The sequence below is a fragment of the Heliangelus exortis genome, chromosome 2, assembly GCF_036169615.1.
Source record: "Heliangelus exortis chromosome 2, bHelExo1.hap1, whole genome shotgun sequence".
NCBI lineage: Eukaryota > Metazoa > Chordata > Aves > Apodiformes > Trochilidae > Heliangelus > Heliangelus exortis.
The window spans coordinates 3,936,652-3,954,232 of NC_092423.1; the positions used below are offsets into that span (position 1 = coordinate 3,936,652).

The window sequence follows — 17,581 nt, forward strand, 5'->3', positions numbered from 1 at the left end:
AAGAATGAATAAAAAATAGGATAAAACCAGCGAAAACCTTTTAGCAGAACTGAGTTAATTTCCCTTTACATTGGCAGAGGTTATCCTTGAAGAAGAAGGAGTCACTGGGGATATGTCTCCCTGGAAGACTCCCATTCTGTCTTGAATGAAAATCGGCTTAGCACTAACAAGATTTGAGGACTTATTCTCTCCACACAGATCAGACTTGAAGGCCTGTGATGGTTTTATTTCTAAATGATTTTGCCTAATGCTAGTTACCTTTGGCAGCATTTACTTTGATTGAGTTTATTCCCCTTGATGTGATTACATACATGATCTCTGCATTGGGTGCAAGGACACTGCTAAATACCATTTCCATCAAGTGTTGTTGCTCTTGTGTCATGCACAAACCTTCTTCCAGCTCCAAGATATCTAAATCTATTTGGTTTAATCAATCAGAACCACATTTAATGCTGTCACTGAGCACTTACATTGGTGGCTTTATTCTTATAGTCAAATATAATGCAAACAGACTTTCCCCAACCATGACCCAGGCAGCTCAAAGTCTGCAACAAGCTCCTGGGAAGTGCTTTTCTCTGTTTACCCTCCAAAATCTGGAACGACTCCTTCGTCCCCTCTTCATTCAGTTCAGATTAACAGGTGTGCAGTGGAGACCTTGGATCCATGTAAGGCTCTGTCCCACATAAAATAGTAGATTAGAAAACCCTTCTTGCTTTTCTAACCCATCCTGAGTGTATAAAAACCTTCCTAAAGAAAACCATGGAAAAAATTGGTTTTGTTCAAATTGTTGGATGGGCCATGGAGCAACTCGATGTAGTGGGAGGTATCCCTGTCCATAGCAGGAGAACTGGGGCCAGGTGATCTTTATTGTCCCTTCCAACCCAACCCATTCTATGGTTCTGTGGTTCTGGGGCTGTACACACACACTGAGCACCACGTTACAGCACCCTTCATGGTTTATCAGGAAAAATTTGTGGCAAGAATTCCTGAAGCCCCTTTGGCTGGAAGATCTGTGCCATTTGCAGACCCTCTCCTGCTTTCAAAATGGTGACCTGAGGCATTCCTGAATGAGAAATCATTCCTGAAATGGCATCTGTGATTCTGTATCACTCATCCCACTGAAAATCTCAACAGACTTCTGCATGAGCTGCTGTCTGCTTTACAGAGCTCCCAAATACACTTCTCTTCTTCCTCTTCTGAATGATAATGAGCTTTTTCCTAGCGAGGTTTCACTGCCTTGTTTATCCTTTCAAGATATTTCGTATATCTACAGCTCACTAAACATATCTGATTTTGTTTGCAGATGATTTTTAGCCTCCCATGAAATGACAAAGAAAACATTCGATTTGATTGTGTTCATTTATTTGTTTATCAGTCTGTTTGGAGCTGTAATAAGAAAGCAAATTATTCCACTGTATATTCTATTTATGTGATTTCTCTAAATAGTAAACTGCAGAGTCTGATCCAAACACTAAAAAAATATGGAGTCGTGGCATCCAAAGTCCTAGCTGGAAATATATATGGATGCCACCATTTGAACATGAAGAACCAAAGAAGTAGGGCTTTTGGTCTCTGAGAGGGGCAGAACTCAAAGGGAGGGATTTATTCCCTTCCATTTCCTGCCATACTCTATAAAAGATGGGAAAGCCAGAAGTTCCTCCTTTTTTTTCCTCCCACTTCCTGCTGTCTGTGCTGTTGTTCATCACCACCAGCTCACCACGTGCTGTCTATCAGGTTGAGTATATATATAAATATTTGTATTTTTTGTTAACTTTACCCTTTATGTTATTACCTTTCCCTTATGCTCGTAAAATCTGTATCTAATTGTTTTCAGTATCCAACTTGAAGTCTCCAGTTTTTATTCCCTTTTTATCTTCCCTTTGTGTGTGTAGGGGGGAAACAGAGAGGAATTATGTCCTAGGTTTGTTGTTTTCCCCAACTGCTCAGCCATGGCAATGGAGGATTTGCAACCTGCAAAGCTTGCACGAAGCCTCAGAGGCACAATCTGAACTTCCTTCTCCTCTTGATGAATTCAGAGTTTGGAGCTGTTCAGATCCATGCAGAATGCTTCTCATAAAGTCATAGTGTGGTTTGGGTTGGAAGAGACCTTAAAGCTCATCCAGTTCCAACCCCCCTGTATGGGCAGGGACACCTCCCACCAGCCCAGGTTGCTCCAAGCCCCATCCAACCTGTCCTGGAACACTTCCAGGGATGGAGCAGCCACAGCTTCTCTGGGAAACCTGTTCTAGGGTCTCACCACCATCACAGGAAAAATTATTTTCCCTAATGTCCAACTGAGATCTCTCCTCTCCAAGTTTTAACCCATTTCCCTTGTCCTTTCCCTACTCCCCCCCCCCGTGTCCAAAGCCCTCCCCCAGCTTCCTTGTAGCCCCTTCAGATACTGGAAGGTTGCTATAAGGTAACTCAGAGCCTCCTCTTCTCCATAGTGTCCACTTTAATTCCTTATCAACCCCAAAGCTGGTTGGATAAACCAGAAATCAGTGATCTTTATATTGTTCACTACTGTTTTTAAGAAAGTTCTTAATTTTCTTGTCTCCAGAGGAGTGATGCCCCCTTGAAGCTGTGTGAACCAACCTTTGTTGTACAAGATCTAAAGCACTTCCAGCTTAAAAATACTGGGATTGGATACCAAGGTGCCCTCCCCATGTCATGTCACAGTTATTTAATTGCATCATGCTCAGGAAAAGTCTATTTCTGAATGTTTTCAGACCAGATAGTAAAGCACAACTAAATTTATTGTGATTAATGGCACGCAGCAGGTCTTGAAATTTTTTTCCTCCCAGTATTTTTGAAGTGGAAGGGCCAGGTTTCCCCTCCTGTGTTACAGGCTTGGTACCCTTGTTTTCTACATCGTGGGAATACATAATGCAGGAGTGTTCAGGAACAGGTTATATCCTTCCAGAATTGGAAAAAAAAAATAATAAGGTTGGATGGTTATTTTAAAAGCAGTGTTCTTTTAATGAGTGTTCCTAAGGATGTGAACATCAGATCCATTTCATAATTGTTTTTGTGTCCTGCTGCATACAAGGCACTTTAATGGTACTTTCTTAGTATAAATGAGGCAAAAATCCTGGCTCATAGTTCACTAAAGCTCCTGGATTGATGAGTCAGTACATTCCTACTTCTTTCCACCTCCAAGCAATTATTCTGATCTATGGAACAGCACTGATGAATCAGACACTTTCTATTGGTTATAGAGACAGTTTTTTCAAAGTTTCAGTGGAAAAGAATGACTTAGATTTAGATTTCTTATTATACAGGGGGAAAGGATCAGAAGTAGGGCATAATGATTGTGCCCCTCTGCTCTGCTCCTGTGAGACTGCATCAGGAGCACTGCTTACAGCACAGAAATATAGACCTGTTGGTCTATATTTTTTTAGGTTGGACATTAGAAAAAATTTCTTTACCAAGAGGGTGATCAGACATTGGAATGGGCTGCCCAGGGAAGTAGTGGATTCTCCACCCCTGGAGATATTTAAAAAGAACCTGGATGTGGCACTCAGTGCCATGGGCTGGGAACTGCAGTGGGAGTGGATCAAGGGTTGGACTTGATGATCTCTGAGGTCCCTTCCAACCCAGGCAACTCTATGATTCTATAATTCAATGAAAATATAGACAGCAAAAATACAGACCTGTTGGAGAGAGTCCAGAGAAGGGCCACAAAGATTATCTGAGGGCTGGAGCAGCTCTGCTGTGAAGACAGACTGAGAGTTGGGGTTGTTCAGCCTGGAGAAGAGAAGGATCTGGGGAGACCTTAGAGCACATTCCAGTACCTGAAGGGGCTCCAGGAAAGCTGGGGAGGGGCTTTTCACCAGGGAGAATAGGGACAGGACAAGGGGAAATGGTTTTAAAGTGAAAGAGGGGAGATTTACATTAGATATTAGGAAAAAATTCTTCACCATGAGGGTACTAGGACATTGGAGTAGGTTGCCCAGGGAGGATGCTATATGCCACTTCCCTGGAAGTGTTCCAGGCCAGGTTGGATGGAGCCTTCTGCCACCTGGGCTGGTGGGAGGTGTCCCTGCCCATGGCAGGGGGTTGGATCTTGCTGATCTTTAAGGTCCCTTCCAACCCAAACCATTCTGTGATTCTATGATACGATTTTCTGATGGCCAGCTGGGGAGGTGAATGTAGAAAAAATAGAAATAAGACAGGCAGCAGCACTTGAAGTGAGGATATTTGATGTGTGAAACAGGTTTTCAAACAGTCTGGTACCCAGTGGATGACATGAGATGCTCAGCCCCAAGTGTGGTATTTTGTTTTCAGCCTTTAAACCTGTCACCCTCCCCTCTTGTGAAGTTAAACCAAAGTTAATGCAAATGAGAACTGAAGTTGAACTCCAGACCTAGATATGTGATGCCACTGTGAAAAGAAATACATCGTCCAAATATTAAAATGTTATGGATGAAATTAAACCCTTGCCTGGGAGGATTTGTCAGGATCTCAGCCTTAAATTAAAGTGTTAGAATTATTATGATGCTTGGGAAGGGATCATGCTCACCTTAGACACAGGTATTAAAAGCCTGTATCAGAATTTGAGTGCAGACACTTTGGGGCTGATTTATGTGGAAATTGCTTTTTTTTTTTCTCTAAAGTTTACTTTTAGGGCCAGACTTCTGTTGTTCTTCTCTTGGTAGAAGGCCTCTGAGCTTAGACCCCTTCTGAGAAGGTGTCTGTGAGTTGGAGAGCTCCTTTTACAACAAATGGATTGAAAACAACCCAGCAATCCACTTTAATTTAGACTCTTATTTTAGGACCTGTAATGTCCTGCACTCTTCTGATTAGATTTCAGCATCTTTGGAGACATTCTACCTTTATTTTCAATCCAATCAATCCCAAGCTGCTATTGCTTCTTATTTTGGACTCTTACTTGTTATTAATTGTCACATAATTTTTTTTTGTTAGTTTTTTTCATAAGTTCTGATGTTTAAACAAACATTGTGGTTCTCGTAACAGCACTTCAATACCAAAATAAAAATCCCATCAAACCTGAGTCTGGTGCCCACAGTTTGGAGGCAGTTTTGGGGCCAGTTGTGCCTCTTTGGTTTTTGGGAAATCAAAGATAAAATCTCATCCTGATTTGTTTTGGTAACACCTCAGTGAAAGCTTTAACTAAAGATCACACAGATTCATGTTGTTGAGGTTGTACTGATAGTTTCTTATATCTTGGACAGCTCTGTAGATAAATCTTTCAACACATGGCCCTTTTGGGTGGAAGGGATGGCCTCTTGAGGTTCAGCTGGAACTGAAGTTAGGAACCAGCACTGGGCACCATTCACCATTACACATTTAATTAAACTCCTGCCTTTTTGCACAGTGTAAGTTGTGTTTCCTAAGGAAGAAGAGCAGAATGCAAAGTGAGCAGAGAAAGCTCTATCTGCTCTCTTACAATTTCTTTCTTCTCCAGAATAGCCACAAAAGGTGTGTTAGAGAAGAAAATTGCTGAATCATTTACCAGACACATGTTAGTCTGAAAGTTCAATCCCAGCTGGAATTTATTGCTGACAAAACAATAAATAAAAATACCAAAAATACCAAAAAAACCAAAAAAAACAAAAAAACCCAAAACCAACCCAACCCAAAAAAAAAAAGTCCTGAAGTTTGGGATCTTTTAGTCTGTGTGTTTGTATTTGACCTCTGTAGGATCAGAAGAACATTTTACCCATTTTATTTGCCAGCAGGTCCACAGCTGGTCTTCTGGACAGTCTGCTGTGTGTGTCTGACAGCCCAGTGCTCCTCCACTGACATCTGCTGGCTAACAGCACCCTCAGCATCCCACAGGGTGCTGGGACCAGATGGTGGGACCAGAAATGGTCCAAGACCAGGGGGAAATGGAAAGGCAGAGACTGGAGAATGGCCACTGCTGGGAGGATGAGCCATGTGAAGGGTTTGCTCAGTTATGAAACTCTCAAACCTGTTTTGACCAGCCCCCTCCTTGACTCACAGCCAAGTTATGAGTCTTTGCAGTACTGATTAATATTCAAATATTCAATAATATTAATGTTTAATATTCAAAAGTGAATGATGCAGATGCTTCTGGGCACAACTGGTTTGATGAATGTCCAATGTGTCTGATTTACTGATGATTGAACAAGAGATGTTTTGGGATCTGCTTAATCTTTAGTTCCATTGTTTTGTTCTTATCTATTCTCTGAGTAAAAATTATTGTAGGAGTTGGTATTATTATGACTTATTATTTTTCCAAAAAGAAAAACTTATGGCCACTGACTTCAGCCAATGATAACCATGGAACCATGGAACCATAGAATGAGAAAACATCCAGCAATTCAATCACCTCTAATGTAGTATCCAAAAGGTTCACAGGGTGTGAATTTTATGCCATAGCTATGGGATCAGTAAATACCTCCAGAAAAGACAAAGAATTCCTTTGAGAAGGAGACTTGCTGAATATTTACCTCCAATTCTGTTCTATATTTGGTCTGTGGTAGATACAACTGCAAGGTGAAGCTGTCATTATAGAACTTCAGTATATTAATCACCATTAATGTTTGGTTGACTCCCTCCTCCAAAGCAAATATGAAAGAAATGACAAACATCAAGTTGAATTCTAAAGTTCAGCCTTGTTTGAGCCTTTTAGTAGTCACTGTTTGCAAACATTACTCAACTTCCAGTCCCTGTTAGCCAGGAACTGCTGGCTGTTTATTTGAAGCCATTGAACCATGCAAGGCAAGCAATGCTTTGTAGCTTAGCAGCCAGCCAAAAACAAACCATGCTGTGTCAAACAATGACAAGCAGTGGTGTTTCTACCTTTTTTTTTTTTTAACATCTTGTATCTGGGGAGAACAGAAGTGGTGTTGAAGCAATTTGTAAAAAAACCTTTTTTTCATAGAATGCTTTGGATTGGAAGGGACCTTAAAGATCATCGAGTTCCAACCCCCCTACATGGGCAGGGACACCTCCACCAGCCCAGGTTGCTCCAAGCCCCATCCAACCTGGCTTTGAACATTTCCAGGGATGGAGCAGCCACATATTCCTTGGGCAACCTGGGCCAGAGCATCATCACCCTCAAATAATTTCTTCCTGATGTCTTAAATCTCCCCTCTCCAAGTTTTAACCCATTTCCCTTGTCCTCTCCCTACCCCCCCGTGTCCAAAGCCCTCCCCCAGCTTTCTTGGAGCCCCTTCAGATATTGGAAGGTTGCTCTGAGCTCACCTGGGAGCCTCCTCTTCTCCAGGCTGAACAACCCCAATCCCTCAGCCTGGCTTCCCAGGGAGCTGCTCAGCCCTCTGAGCGTTTTTTTTGCAAAACACCTTTTTGCACAACTATTCCACTGCTCAAATCCTAAGGTTTACCTTCTGTATCTACACAAGAGATACTTTATATATATAAATATATATATATATCGTTTTAAATAAGAATTTTTAGCTTTCTATATGAGGTTACAATCTTTCCACCTGCATGGAAAGGACATATTTCTGCATCCTTTTTCCTGTGAAAAACCAAACTTCAGCAGTGGGGGACCCAGTGAAACAACAAAGGTAATTTCACCTTAGTGATTTCATTGGCACAAAGTCACAGTGGCAATCTGATTGATCAGGTCTGTTCCTGCTACCCTGTGGTCATTACAATGACCATATTCCCCCTGTCTCACTTTGGGACATGCAATGCATTTCAGTAGCTTCAGGCTATAGAATCCTAGAATCACAGAATTGGCTGGGTTGGAAGGGACCTCAGAGCTCATCAAGTCCAACCCTTGATCCACTCCCGCTGCAGTTCCCAGCCCATGGCACTGAGTGCCACATCCAGGCTCTTTTGAAATATCTCCAGGGGTGGAGAATCCACCCCTTCCCTGGGCAGCCCATTCCAATGTCTGATCACCCTCTCCAGAAAGAAATTCTTTCTAATGTCCAACCTAAACCTCCCCTGGCACAACTTGAGACCTCTTGTGCCCTCTTGTCTTGCTGAGAGTTGCCTGGGAAAAGAGCCCAACCCCCCCCTGGCTTCAACCTCCTTTCAGGGAGTTGGAGAGAGTGATGAGGTCTCCCCTGAGCCTCCTCTTCTTCAGGCTGAACACCCCCAGCTCCCTCAGCCTCTCCTCATAGGATCTGTGCTCAAGTCCCTTCACCAGCCCAGTTGCCTCCTTTGGACCTGCTCCAGGACCTTGCTATCCTTCCTAAACTGAGGGGCCCAGAAAACCTATAAAACCATTTGCCTTGTGGGCTTCCTGTTTTATATCAGACACTTTTAAAAGAGAAAATACCTAATGCTTTTAAAAATGATGATTATTTCCTAGGGCCAGAGGAATACACTACAGAACCCAGAGAAGACATGGATGCAATGATATGTTGGGTGTTCTCTAGAGATGGGTAACCTTAACCAGGGCTGACATGAGGTCCACTTTATCATCTGGGCTTGGAACAGAGAAATCTCCCTGCAGTGAGTGTATCCAGCAGAGCTGATATGGCTTGAGGCTTTCTAGAGTGTATCCTGAAGTGCTTTCAGTACAGAACTGTGGAACTTCATCCTGTGCTCACTTCTAATATTTGCTTCCACGGTCTGACATGCTACAGACCAGCCTGAAATGCAAATGTGCTCACAGGTCAAATTATCTTGCTACCACTTGGACATTTCTCAGTCAGTGGGCTCACAAGATGTTACTTGCTGAGCTCCTCTAATTCCTGAGTTGTCAGGGGACTCACATCTGACCTGGGGTTAGTTTGGAGAACGAGAGACTTGTTCATTTGTTTTCCAAAGCAGAGAATGGAATAGAAAAATTAGTTTTACCACGTGGAAATAACTTCACTGGACGTTAGCTGGTTGCAACAGAGTTAGTCACACTACAGACCCCTAAAATAATCACAAAAAAGAGAGTTTAGGCTGGGACTGTCTGAGATACTCTGATGCTTAATTGAGGAGGAGTTGCCCCATGAAAGGTCTGGTTTCTTTCCATTTACTAAAGACTGATTTTTCACAGCTGGTTGGCTTTGGCACAGATATTAATATTTTGTTGACACACCATGATTCCTGTTCTTTGGGAAGAGGTTCATCTGCTCTGAATGATGATGACTTCTGATGGATACTGCAGGATGTCAAGACTCAAACCCACAAGAAGGTTTTACTACCACCTCAAAGAGGTGCAGTCTTTTGTTTTAATTAGGTTTCTAAGCCACTCAATATATTTAAATTCCCAGCAGAAAACCATATCTGCCTTCTTGTACACTTCTACCTTCAAGAAGGTTTTCTCTCAGCTTACTTTGCTTTATCAAGGTAAAACACATGTACATGCATTTAATGAGCATTTTCACCATCCTGGTTATTAAAAGAGTCTCAAATGCAGAACAGAACCCTATAGAATTTATGTGAGGTACACTTGCATTACTCCAGATAACTACTCCTTGGGAATGCTGTAGAGTGGCACTATTATCAGTCTGTAATAATTTCACAAAGACCAATTTTTCCTCAATTTCTCATGAAACTGCAATAAGAAATAATGTTAGAAGCCCTACCAGTGCCATAGGATATTTCAACGTTTTTTTAAAAATTATTTTCTGCTCACAACACCCACAAGAAAAATTAGGTTTTGCTAACATGATTTCCACCTGACAAATTCAATTAGGATGACAGAGGCTTAATAGTCACGTTTTATTCCAAAGGGATGCAAGCCCCTGAGGAGCACACATGGTATTTTCAAGAGCTACTTAGTCATTTGGGAATGGAAACCCTTTTGAGTGAGAAATGTGTCCCATGATCAAAGTGCCATGTGGATGAATTCTGAACATCCTTCTGGAGAGGGAAGATGTGGGAAACATCTGGGAGTGGGGACAATTTTAAGCCTTGGTATCCAGCAAACATTTCACCTTTGGAATATTTGCTGTGTAAAACCACAGAGGTCCTGCTGTACTGTTTGCTTTCCTGGGTATTAATAATTTTAATGTCCAGATTTTTTGGAAAATGAGACTAAAGCTGTGCTGGGAATGCAATTCAAAGTTTACCTTGCAGTCACTGAGTGTATTTAGCAGACAGCATTAAAGTAGCTTGGACGGGTATCAGTGCAAGAGCTGAGATGCATATTATTCAGGACCTTTGGAAAGGTTTTGGAAATTTTAATGAAAATCATTGTCCCTAAATCATGAGAGAAGTTGGTGCTGGAGAAAACTGCTTTAGTATTATGCTGGGTATATTTACAGGAGCTCTTATCATGCCCTTGGACTGTAGGGTGAAAACAACCAAATTCATCACTTCACTTGTGTCTCTAACAGAGACAAATCAAGTGTTTTCCCTCCATACTTTCTCAGATTCACAACAGAAATCTGCAGCTAAACCCCAAGTTCTTTGTCATACCCCAAAGGTAGCATGGCAGGCCAGCCTAAAGGATTTTAAAGCTCAGACTAACTATATCAAACCAACAGATTTCCAGTTTTCTCTGGCTTGACTCCAACTTTCAGAGCCCTGTGCATCTTCTTCAAGCCCTGTTTCATGTTGTCTTCTTGCTCTGGAATGTCTTGACTTCTTCATGTGAAATAACATGAAAGAAATGGGCACCTACAGAGAGCACTTGACACCATCCTATATAGGATTTAATTTATTTCTCTCTGCTGATGACTGGGGTAATCACATTCCACATCTAATCTAAAGCAATTGTATTTTTCAACTAATCAAACTCTCTATTAAATTCCTTAGGCTGCTTGCCCTCTCTGACCTACTTAAAGGTTGGTTTGAAGTCTGTTTTGTGGCTAGAAATACCTAGCAAAGTGTAGCCTCTGGACTGCAGGGTGGAAACAACCAAATTCATCACTTCACTTGTGTCTCTAACAGAGACACATCAAGTGTTTTCCCTCCATACTTTCTCAGATTCACAACAGAAATCTGCAGCTAAACCCCAAGTTCTTTGTCATACCCCAAAGGTAGCATGGCAGGCCAGCCTAAGGGATTTTAAAGCTCAGACTAACTATATCAAACCAACAGATTTCCAGTCTTCTCTGACTCCAACTTTCAGAGCCCTGTGCATCTTCTTCAAGCCCTGTTTCATGTTGGCTTCTTGCTCTGGAATGTCTTGACTTCTTCATGTGAAATAACATGAAAGAAATTGGCACCTACAGAGAGCACCTGACACCATCCTATATAGGATTTAATCTATTTCTCTCTGCTGATGACTGGGGTAACCACACTCCACATCTAATCTAAAGCAATTGTATTTTTCAACTAATCAAACTCTCTATTAAATTTCTTAGGCTGCTTGCCCTCTCTGACCTACTTAAAGGTTGGTTTGAAGTCTGTTTTGTGGCTAGAAATACCTAGCAAAGTGTAGCCTCTGGGCTGCAGGGTGGAAACAACCAAATTCATCACTTCACTTGTGTCTCTAACAGAGACACATCAAGTGTTTTCCCTCCATACTTTCTCAGATTCACAACAGAAATCTGCAGCTAAACCCCAAGTTCTTTGTCATACCCCAAAGGTAGCATGGCAGGCCAGCCTAAGGGATTTTAAAGCTCAGACTAACTATATCAAACCAACAGATTTCCAGTCTTCTCTGACTCCAACTTTCAGAGCCCTGTGCATCTTCTTCAAGCCCTGTTTCATGTTGGCTTCTTGCTCTGGAATGTCTTGACTTCTTCATGTGAAATAACATGAAAGAAATTGGCACCTACAGAGAGCACCTGACACCATCCTATATAGGATTTAATCTATTTCTCTCTGCTGATGACTGGGGTAACCACACTCCACATCTAATCTAAAGCAATTGTATTTTTCAACTAATCAAACTCTCTATTAAATTTCTTAGGCTGCTTGCCCTCTCTGACCTACTTAAAGGTTGGTCTGAAGTCTGTTCTGTGGCTAGAAATACCTAGCAAAGTGTAGCCTCTGGGCTGCAGGGTGGAAACAACCAAATTCATCACTTCACTTGTGTCTCTAACAGAGACACATCAAGTGTTTTCCCTCCATACTTTCTCAGATTCACAACAGAAATCTGCAGCTAAACCCCAAGTCCTTTGTCATACCCCAAAGGTAGCATGGCAGGCCAGCCTAAAGGATTTTAAAGCTCAGACTAACTATATCAAACCAACAGATTTCCAGTCTTCTCTGACTCCAACTTTCAGAGCCCTGTGCATCTTCTTCAAGCCCTGTTTCATGTTGGCTTCTTGCTCTGGAATGTCTTGACTTCTTCATGTGAAATAACATGAAAGAAATGGGCACCTACAGAGAGCACCTGGCACCATCCTATATAGGATTTAATCTATTTCTCTCTGCTGATGACTGGGGTAATCACACTCCACATCTAATCTAAAGCAATTGTATTTTTCAACTAATCAAACTCTCTATTAAATTCCTTAGGCTGCTTGCCCTCTCTGACCTACTTAAAGGTTGGTCTGAAGTCTGTTCTGTGGTTAAAAATACCTAGCAAAGTGTAGCCCAAATTTAATGGAGATGAGTTTAAATCCATTTGTACCAGAAACATCATCCTTGTCTTTTCCCAATAATTAGGAAAAATTATTAACACAGTCAATCATTCTCATGCTGAGAGATGGGACAACATAAAAGCACAAAGAAACAATGGATTGGGGGGTGGGTGTGCTAAGAAAGCTGATTATTTTTTTTTTTTTCCTTGAGATTTTCTTTGATTATGCTGAAATAAATAATAAAACCATGAAAGAGAGGGATGATCTTCCTGCTCCTTTGAAATGGTACCTTCAGGTTAGGTTTCCCTCTTGGTGACTATGGCTGCTTTATTCTGGTAGCTCATTTGGCATTTTTTTCATTGTACACATGGATTGGTTTCTTCTATGAATTCTGCAGATTGATAGTGGTTACCTTAAGAGCACTTACAAAAATCTGTTAAAAAGATACAATGAAGCAAGAGCCTTTTTGTCTCCTTATTCTGATGCTTCCACATTAATGTGATGACAAAGTTAATTAAAGATAAGGAGTGGCAGTGTATCTTACATCTTGCTGCAATGAACAATTTATGGGAGTAGAGTTTCATCTGATTTAAACTGTTGTAGCTCTCCTGAATAAGAAGATATGATAATGTGGGTCAGCAGGGCTCTAGGGACAGAGTCTGCCTTTCAACTTGTTACAGAATGTACAGTAATTAGTTTCCATGAGAAAAGAGTAAAATATATGTGCAAAGAATGATAACACTTGATATCAATATTAAGGAGTTGTAGAAAAGCTCTTTCTCTGTTCTTTTCCATTTTCAGAGTTGTGTCCTGAGATCATATTAAAACTTCTTAATTTCTTACATATTTTTTACATAGGGGGAGAAAAGTAGATAAAACCTTTAATACATGATTTTTACAGAAGCCACATTTATCCTGAAGTAAGATCTACTCTATGCTTGGAGTATTTCAGAATTTACAGAGACCTATTGTAAGCTGAGGGGAAAAAAAAAAAAAAGCAGTGTATGTGAGACAGGGAAAAAGGTATCCAGTCATTTTAATTTCCTTAATTTCCCTTTAAATATAACCTGTTCAACATTATATTTTCTTTGGAGCTTGTTCTTTTCAAAGTTTTCATCAGACACTAATTAGGGATTGTCAATCATTAAGACTCCTGGAAGGATCCAAACGAGACAAAGGATTTGGAGTCTTTCAAACCTAAATGTACATGGCTTGAACTCTCACAAAGCAGGTCTTGTGCTGTGCTACAGCAGGGCTTGACTTTGCCCATCAGCATTCTTTCCAAAAGATTTCCTTGCTGACATTTACTTGATGAGGTGGCATTTGCTTTTTGGGAGATGTGTTTGGTGTCATGTAGGCTTTGCAGGGACCCTTTTCTGGTGGCATCTAAAGGTCAGGGTGAGCTTGGTGCATTTGTAAACTTCCTGAGAAAGAGATTGTGGGCATGAAGAATCTGCTGAATATTAAGTGTGCTTCTTCTCTGGAATCTGCTGCTTCCCTCCTACCCATTTCCTTTTTTTTTTTTTTTTTTTTTTTTTTTAATTTTAATTTTATTTTTATTTTGGAATCTTTTTCTCTGAAGCTTACAGGAGTAAAATGATACCAAAACCATTGTTGCATTGTGCTGCTGCACTGTTTTTATTTCAAAAAATACAAATATATCTTCAGAGAAAAACGGCAAGTTAATTTGAGTTGTGAAAAGCCTCATTATTTTGATGGTTTGATTGTTTCCATGGCCTGTGAGGCACTCTGCCTTAATGAGATGGTGTTTTCTAATAAACAGTGCAAATTTTCAGTGATGAGCATCAGCCAAGGTTGAACTGGATGGGGTCACTACAGGGGTCTCCAGAAATCCTCCCAGAGGATATGAAGGTTGGGTTTGAGTCCTTAAGTGGTGGATGAATGAAGAGAACAAAATTTTGAAACTGTTGTGACTTGATTCAGTTACATTACAGATAGCCTAATCTTGTAAGATATAGATCAGGTAGTATTTTTTCCCTATTTTTCATTGTGAAACCAGAAAGATAAAACTAGAACAGATGTTAAAACAACAGCAAGTAATCAGTGATGCCAAAAAGTCCTTCTGCATTTATTATACTGAAAAAACATCAGTCTCCTACAATTAGGTCATTATGGCAAATGAATCTCTGATTCTCTTTTCCCTCCAAGATGATTAAATGATACTGGCTGGTAAAAAACCCACTTTCTTAAAATCCAGTCTTTCAGAAGGCTGGATTAGGGTCCCTACCTAGACACTAAGGATAACATTATCCTCCCACTTTCCAGCTAAAAACCAACTATGCTGAGCTTTCCAAGCACATGCTTGGAGTGAGGGGAGTCCCTTTCCTGGAGTAGCTGTCATCCCCATGTGTAAACCCTCTGAAATCTGAGCTAGGAAACCTTGATGAAAAAAATCCCTGCAATCACTTGGCACAGCAGACAGAATGAATGGGGTTTTGCTGCTCTGCTCCTGTCTGGTTTCTCTCCCCCTGGCCTTGGTTGCTGTGGTATCTCAGTAGCAGAGTAACCAAAGCATGTAAAATATGTCCAGGTAAAATCAAGTAAAACCTCCTGTTGTGGTTACAGGGGCAGGATCCATGAGCTGCTGGATCCCAGCTGTCAGCTGAGTGAGCACAGCTGGATGCATCCCATGTGAGATGTCACCTTTTCCAGCTGCTTTCTCCATACTGTCACCAATCCCATGCATCTTCCCCAGACCAGAATGCCCCATCTCTTCCAGCTCAAGATCTGATACAGCCTTTTTCTTCACTTTGATCATGATCCTTAACAGCTCTGCAGTAGTGATGGACTCTGGCAGAAGTGGAGCTACTAAGATGATTAAGGGAGTGGAACATCTCCCTTATGAGGAAAGGCTGAGGGAGCTGGGTCTCTTTAGTTTGGAGAAAAGGAGACTGAGGGGTGACCTCATCAATGTTTTCAAATATGTAAGGGGTGAGTGTCAGGGAGATGGAGTTAGGCTTTTCTCAGTGGTGACCAGTGATAGGACAAGGGGTAATGGGTGTAAATTGGAGCATAGGAGGTTCAAGTTGAATATCCGAAAAAATTTTTTTACTGTAAGGGTGACAGAGCCCTGGAACAGGCTGCCCAGGGGGGTTGTGGAGTCTCCTTCACTGGAGACATTCAAAACCCACCTGGACACGTTCCTAGGGGATGTACTCTAGGGGGCCCTGCTCTGGCAGGGGGGGTTGGACTAGATGATCTTTCGAGGTCCCTTCCAACCCCTAGGATTCTATGATTCTATGATTCTATGATTCTATGATTCTATGATTCTATGGAGCAATATCTGGAGATTTTTCTGCCTTTGGGGTGAAGCCCCAAGGAGAAACTCTGCTGTTGGTTCATGTGCTTGGCCATGTTTGAAGCAAAGAAGTGTGGGGACTGGGACAGATGCATCCTGTGCACATCTAGAACATTGACAAACCCCACACATGGGGAATTCTGATTTAATGAAGGGCATGAGACTCCTGTGCACAGAGATGTTGGCTGGATTTACCAGGAAGTGTGAAAACTAAAGCAGAATAATTATTAGTGGTGAAATCTGTACAGAAACACTTTGCTGAAGGCATAGCTTGGAGGAAAAGCCCTCCTGTGTAAAGTACTTTATGTTTTCAGTATTTTCACATTGAAAAAAAAATGCAATGAACGTTTCCTTCTAATTTTAAGCTCCAAGAAAAGCTGAGCAGGTATCAGTGTGACTTGCTCAAACCATGTCAGATCCATCAGCTAAAAGCTGAAGCCAATTTATAAAATCTGTGGAAGAGCAAGAGAGTGTGATGGAGACAGAGAAGTCAGCTACCCTTATCTGTTGGCTGACAATCTATACTACAAACCTCCAGACTTTGCTACAGAGGACCATTCTCTGGGACTGGTGTTTATTTTCCTCAATAATCTGAGCACACAATTGCACAGTGAGTATGTGGATCATTTTCTGGGGAGACAAAAGAAAAATCACAGAAATCCCCAGAACCTCCCAGATCCCAGTGAGAAACAGCTCCTGAGTGAGAGGTGTGCTGAGCTATGTATGAGACCCACAAATCAGAGTTTTTCCATTACAGGCTAATGCTGAGAATGAAACCTGAAGAGTCCAAGCACAAAAATGTGTCTGCTAGACCCTGCTTTGTCTCTAATGTGAGTTCAGACTTTCCTGTTAAAATCTACAAAACTCCCCAGGGAGGCCAAGAGTGGTTGTAGTTGTTAATAAGGAGGTAAAAGAACCCAAAGAGATGAGGAAGCTGGTAAAAGATGCAATTTTTTTGCAATATGATCTCAGCAGGATTTTGACTTCAGTAGGAGCAAGAATTATCCCAGATCCTGCCAGATGGTTTCCAGTGTGTTTGTGGAGCTCTACACCACAAATGGATGAGGGAAAAATCAATCATGCTGGTGGGATGAAATGGGAAAAGAAAGATAAGATGAAAGATTGTGATTCCTTAAACTGGAAAAAGGGAGATTTTTCTAATAGCTAGTAGTTTTATCTTAATAATTCCAGAAGTGATGCTATTACTTCAGTAAATTATTGGACAATCAGAACAAAATTAAGATCCCTTCCTTAATGGAGAGCTGGTTTCACTGCTAAATTTATATCCAGGATATTTCAGTTGGAAGGCACCAATAATATATAATTTTTATTTGTCAAATCCTCTGAATCCCTGTGTAGATTAACCACACACTGAGTAAAACTTAGGTATCTTGTAAAGAGAAAAGTTTTGAGTTGTTGTGCTGATTTTGGCTGGGGTAGAATCAATTTTCTTCAGAGTTGCTAGTAGTTTTATCCTCATAATTATTTCAGAAGTGATGCTACTACTTTAGTAAATTATTGGGCAATCAGAAAGCCAAAACTTAGGTCCCTTCCCTAACGGAGAGCTGGTTTCACTGCTAAATTGATATCCAGGATATTTCAGTTAAAGGCACAAATAATATATAATTTTTATTTGTCAAATCCTCTGAATCCCTGTGTAGATTAACCACACACTGAGTAAAACTTAAGTATCCTCTAAAGAGAAAAGTTTTGAGTTGTTGTGCTGATTTTGGCTGGGGTAGAATCAATTTTCTTCAGAGCTGCTAGTAGTTTTATCCTCATAATTATTTCAGAAGTGATGCTACTACTTTAGTAAATTATTGGGCAATCAGAAAGCCAAAATTTAGGTCCCTTCCCTAACGGAGAGCTGGTTTCACTGCTA

The 17,581-nt window shown here is 41.1% G+C and overlaps 1 long non-coding RNA gene across 1 annotated transcript; it reads right to left on the reverse strand.

Annotated features, from left to right (window-relative positions):
- Positions 1–4,971: 4,971 nt before the first annotated feature.
- Positions 4,972–7,262, reverse strand: LOC139791990 (uncharacterized). Its single transcript, XR_011724114.1, has 3 exons — positions 7,195–7,262; positions 6,438–6,545; positions 4,972–5,260 (listed from the first exon to the last, which is right to left on the reverse strand). It is a non-coding gene; the product is annotated as an uncharacterized lncRNA (long non-coding RNA).
- Positions 7,263–17,581: the final 10,319 nt, after the last annotated feature.